Source organism: Sorghum bicolor, chromosome 6, assembly GCF_000003195.3.
Source record: "Sorghum bicolor cultivar BTx623 chromosome 6, Sorghum_bicolor_NCBIv3, whole genome shotgun sequence".
Lineage (NCBI taxonomy): Eukaryota > Viridiplantae > Streptophyta > Magnoliopsida > Poales > Poaceae > Sorghum > Sorghum bicolor.
Genome location: NC_012875.2, coordinates 50,476,646 through 50,482,768, shown reverse-complemented (window position 1 = coordinate 50,482,768; position 6,123 = coordinate 50,476,646).

The following is a 6,123-nucleotide window of genomic DNA, read 5'->3' as shown; positions in this document are numbered from 1 at the left end:
CGGCTAGCTGATTTTTCGGCTGGTGCTAATGCTGCTAATTTTGATTTGTTGTGAGAGAAAAACATTATTTCTGTAGCACCCAGTTTTAAGAACAAAACCAGATACACACCATATGTGAGCCCAGGAAGTCAAACCTCACATACAGCCACAATTAGGGGTAATATCAATAGACAATGCTTAGATATAACGAACTTAGTATAAAAGATATAACCTTAGATAGAAAACAGCGGAAAGACACTCCGTTCTTCAAGCGAAAGCTCCAAATCCACAGGGACAACTGACTGGTTGAGCACAAGCCTAAACTCTTCTCCAAACTTGCAATCTGGTACCCATCCGGGATTTTTATCCAAATAAAATGTAAAGGCAAGCGTAAGTACATCTCGTACTCAGCAAGAATAACATAGGGTTCATGAGGCTCAAAGGCTAGACACTGGTTTAACTGCATGTAGCTTTTAGTTGTCACAATTTTAGCATATGAGTAGCATCAAGTTGTCAAGTCCCATAGTAAACTCATGATCAGGTAAAGTGAATAAAGAATAGCATAAACAACATATTAACAATAACACCATTAATGATTTGCCATTAGTGATCATTTATCTGTATTGGTCCAAGGCCGCTCGTGACCGTGAGCACGGCTGATATATCAGTTTTACACTCTGCAGAGGTTGTACACTTTCACTGTGAGTCATGATTTACCCTTTCGCCTGAGGCCCGTCGACCTCTTAGCCCACTACCAAGGAAGACCGGCAGGGTTCACTATGAAGCCTTTCAAAGGTTCGTCTAACAAGTTAGGGCCGCTTGGTTTCGTTAGTCAGTCCGTGTGACTCACCCGCAGGAATCCACGGTCTGCTATCCCCCATTTGCGCCACAAGGGTAACCACTAACAAGCTAGAAAAGGTCCTCATACTGAGCTAAAGCCAGAGCCATGTAGCCCTCACAGTTGTACTGTATGTCCCGGATGGTCAGATACAGATAAGTCCTTATGGAGAGAAACTAGAGCACCATAAGATAGCCCAATGCTCTAGCCCTCTTTTTCCAACGTTGCTAGAAAGTCATCTTTTAATGTTTATTGCATAGTTCTTTAGTCAAATTACAAGATCATGGTTTAGTGGAGCACTAGCATAAGCTACCCAATGCATAACCATAGGTGACAAGGTATGAGATCAATACTAGGAAATCCTTAGCAAAGAGACACATGCAATATGAATTAAGTGATTAAAGTTATTAGGAAACAAGGATGATCCCATGCTATACTTGCCTTGAAACTCAGATCCTTCTTTTAGTTCCAAATCTTCCACAATCTGCTTCTTGATCACCACGTAAAAGCTCACCGACTAAACTCAGACATCACATCAACATCAATCATCCAGAGGCAAACATACAAAGCAAACAAACCTATAATTAGAACAATACACCAACAGTAGAAAATAAAGATGAAAAGTTTATAAAACAAATCTACATCGCTCTACGATCACACAGACGTAAAGATCACGAAAATCGGAGCTATAACGAAGAAGTTATGATTTTCCTAAGATTTCCTTTAATAAAATAATAGATTAAAACTAAGTTCAGATTTAAAAAGTTGGAGGCATGTATAACAGAGCTACTAATCTATAGATTACGCAAAAATGAATCTAACGAAATTTGAATGGATCAAAACGGAGTTAAAACGAAGAATATATGAATTTTCTAAGATTTTCTTTAGAAAAACAATTAATTAATTTGAGTCACGGAATTAAAAAGTTTCGAACTGAGAAAATAGTGTTACTAACATGTAGATCTTTTGAATACAAAACCAACGCAATTTGAACGAGCCAAAACGGAATTAAGATGAATATTTTATGTGTAAAACAAATCTAGTGGCAAACTTGTAATTTCCTGAAAACGTATTTTGAATAAACCAGCACGGAGTACGTTTTTAAACTGTGAAAACGTATTCTGAATCAGAGCAGACGGGAATACGCTTTCGGAGTTAGGAAGCGTATTCTGGAAATCCGCAAAGGACTGCGGGTTGGAACTTTAAAAAGGACAGGGGCTCTTTAGCAAAGATGTCGGCTGAAGGGGTATGCTTTGATATAGACCGTTGGATCGCACTTGGATGGTTTAGATTAGATCAGGGGAAAGAGAGGGGAGCGGCCGCCGGAGTTGGGAGTGCCCACGGCGGCGCCATGGCCGGACTCGGTCGGGGTTGGCCAAACGGGCGTTCTAGGGCACTAGAGAAACAGCTGATGGCACCGGGACGTAGAGAAGCTCGAGGAGAACTCCCCTAGGGCGAAACCGATGTCGGGGAGAGTCCCGGGCGCACTCGCGACGGGAGAAGGCGGACAGCAAGCTTCTGCACAGGTTCGGCAAGCGTTAGGAAAACACAGAGAGCACGAAATCGTGAAAGAAGAGCTCTGGCGACTTCGCAAAACGGAATCGAGGCTCGGCAAGGGACTCACGGGGGCAGAGGCGCTATGAATCGAGACTTCGCCTTCGGCGGCGATCTCGATCCTATTCGGCGGCGGCAGCAGCTCGGCTAGGCAAGGCTCTGCGCCAGGGTTTGGGGTGGGGGAGTTCGGCGAGGTCCAAGGCGCTATTTAAGGGGGTCATGACTTGCGGGGCAAGCCAACCACGGCGGAACCGCGCGGCCGGATCGATCTCCTGGTGGAGTCCGGTGTGGGCACGAGGTAGGGGAAGGTTCTGACCGGTGGGCCCCACCTGTCGGTGACTCAGGGACGCGGGACCCGCTTGTCGGTGGAAGAAGAGAGGGGGAGGGTTGCTGGGCGCGGGGGGGGGGGGAGAAAGCTGGGCCGCGGCTCCTGCACGCGCTGGGCCGAGGGAAGAGAAGGAGGGGGGAAAGTTCTGGGCCTTTGGGCCGAAAATAGAGAGGGAGTGTTCTCTCTTTTTTTTCTGTTTCCCTTTTCTTTTAAAACAAACCTTTTTCAAACATTTTCAAAACCAAGTTTGAATTTTTTTTAATCTTTAGCCAAAACCACTCATCTCAATAAATCAAATGCAAAGACATGAATGCTCAAACAAGTTGCTAGCTCCTATGGTAAATTTTAATTTAAAGAATAATATTATTTTTCCTATATTTTATGTGCACAAAAATACACAATTAAAACAATTTCTCCTATTTTGGAAAATTGTAAGTTTTAGGGTGTTACAATTTCATGGCTGAAAAGTAGTGCTGATAAGTTCAAACGAACAGATTAAGTGGTTCAAGCGAACAGATCACTAAGTGGGCTGCAGATTTGCTTGATGAGGTCGTTGCTATTTCTTTTTTCCATAGTTTGTTTGTAGCGAGAATAGCTCTCTCGTAGATACAACGTTAATTGGCAATTACCAACTGTTACTATTTTCTTGGATATATGGAGTCCAGGACACCAAGTCCAATTGTTACTGGGACTTTTAACTTCTCACTATCCTTATGGATGGCACCTCTTATTTGCTCGCTTTGCGCGTGCGTCTATAGATTTGCCATGCCAAATAGTAAAGCTTCTACATATCCACTTTTGTGGCACACCACGTGTGCACGCTAGCTCAGCATCGCCCCTAGGAACCTATACAAGAGATACGAAATGGCCAATTTACCCTTGCTCCTTCTCTTCATCCACTCGCTGAGGCGCTCCACACGTCAACTTCTCCTTCAACCTCTAGCTATCACCAAACAACGAGGGAAGGGTGGAGGCTTGTCTCATTCCCATGCTGCTACGTAGCACAGGGGTGGTCAGAGTAGGGAAATCGGAGCTCCGGGCAAAGGTCGACAATGACAACGGTGGCACTTGGTAGACGCTGGAGTAGGAGGCTAACTCAGAATGGGCGAGTTGGATGCGATATGCGTGTAGAAGATCTCAGAGCCGCTTAAATAGGCAGAGGAGGTGGAGAGGATAGGGTCATAGGAGCTGGTAGCTAGAGGAGCTCGATTTGTTGGTGATGGAGCATGGAGGTTGAAGAAGAGGTTGATGTGTGCACGTAGATGAGTGGAGGGAGAGGAGCAGAGGTAAATTGGTCATTTCATATCTCGTATAGAGGTTTGCAGGGCGCTACCGAGCTAGCATGCACATGTGGCATTGCATATCAGTGGAAGTGGTTAATATATAGAAACTTTACTGTTTACTATGATAAATCTATAGGTATATGTGCAAAGCTGACAAATATAGAGTTGCCATCCGTAAATCTGGATAGCCATTTTACATCTAGTGAAGAGTTCGCTAATTAGCATGGAGTGGTCAAGAGGGGTTCTCAATGGTGGTGAGGTCTAGCGGCCCGTCGTACTGTACCTGTCCGAGATCCATAATGGGGCAAGCTGCTCAATGCCTCCGCGGTAGGGACACGAGAACCCATGGTGTGCTGTAGGAGCTATGTGGTGAGAGGGGCCACGACTTGACCACTCCATGCTAATTAGCGAACGTTCACCATATTCAAATCTAATAGACGATCAGACATCCTCCTCCGCAGCTTTCCTTTTTTGGTAAAAAAATAATTTCCGCAACTTTTTTTTTGAAATTTTTCTATTTTTGACAAAAAAAAATCCGCAACTTTTTTTTAAAACTTACAATGTTAATTTTTAATTATAACTTATGAAACAAACTTTAACGTATAACTTATACATATAACTTATACACATGACTTCACCATATATCTTCAATGTGACAAGTTACACACATAGTAACTTACTACATGATGATAGTATACGCAAAACTTTTATGTATAATTTAGATATTCACATAACTTCTTATAAAAAACTAAAAAATATACAAAACTTTTATGCATAACTTGTTTGTATAACTTAGATATATACTTGATGAACGACTTACATATAAAGTTAGAAATATAAGTTATATTTAAAATTTAGATGTACAAATTAATAATATATTAAATTGGTATTAGAAAAGAATTATTCAAAATATATACAAGTGAGGTCTAGTTTTGTTCGCATCTGTCACATAGAACGTATCAGTGCAAACGAAATTAAAGGTGGATATACCATTTGAAAGTTATAGTATTTTTAAATAAATATTTTACTTTTTTTAATTAAAGTTGACGGCAGCTATATAGGGAAACGTGTGAGGGAGTAGACGTTGTTTTACCGCGTGCAGACTTAGCTGAGCAAGTGTAGGAGTGGAGTGGAAATATACAAAAGGAGAAGAACAAAAAAAAAAGCTAGTTGAATCGTTCGCTCGAATAAAAACGAGCGAGGGTCCGTCTAAGGCCTTGTTTAGTTGGCAAAAATTTTGAATTTTAAGTACTGTAGCACTTTTGTTTGTTTGTGGTAATATTATTCAATCATAGACTAATTAGGATAAAAAAAATTATCGCCTGATTTACAGACAAACTGCGTAATTTGTTTTTATTTCGTCTAAATTTAATATTTTATACATATACCGTAAAATTTGATGTGACGAAAAATCTTGAAATTTTTTGGAACTAAACAAGACCTAAATAGAATTGGGCTTATGTCATCAGGTACCACCGAGAGCCATCGGACTGGGCCCGGAGAGACCAGAGCTCGTTGCTGCTGGTGTTCACCTGTGCCCACCGACCACATCTAATCGCGCCGCCGCCTTCGGAGACGACGCACGAGGAAGCACCGTACCACGTCGGCTGTCGCCCGTTTATCGGTCGTGGATGAGGCACAACAGCTTCCCGCGCCGCTGGAGCCCATGCGCATGCGCCGCTGCGAGCCCCACCCGCGCCCGGGTCTTGGACAGACGAGCGGGGGCCAGGCAGGCTGCGCTGATGAGGAGGCGAGTGGGCCGTGCGGCGAGGCGGATAGAAGGCAAGCGAGTCAGGCGGTTGGGAACCAATTATATTTGTCTCCGTTTTTCAATTCTACTGCACGGATGCTTTTGTTTTTTTACTTTGTATTTGTATATTTATTCTAGTTTTGTTTTTTTAATCTGAAGCTTCCCGTTGCTCCGATTCCTCACGAAGGGGTCTCATCAGTGTTAAGTGAAACCTAAAAGACACAAATGCCTTTGGCATAAATGACACAATAATTAGTATGATTTTTTATTTACATATTTATTGTGTATATATTAGACAAATGACAACACACATTTTTTTTATAAAATACCCAAATGCAATATTTTTGCATCACATAATACAAGTTAATAAAGAAAGTTATCCGGATTGCAT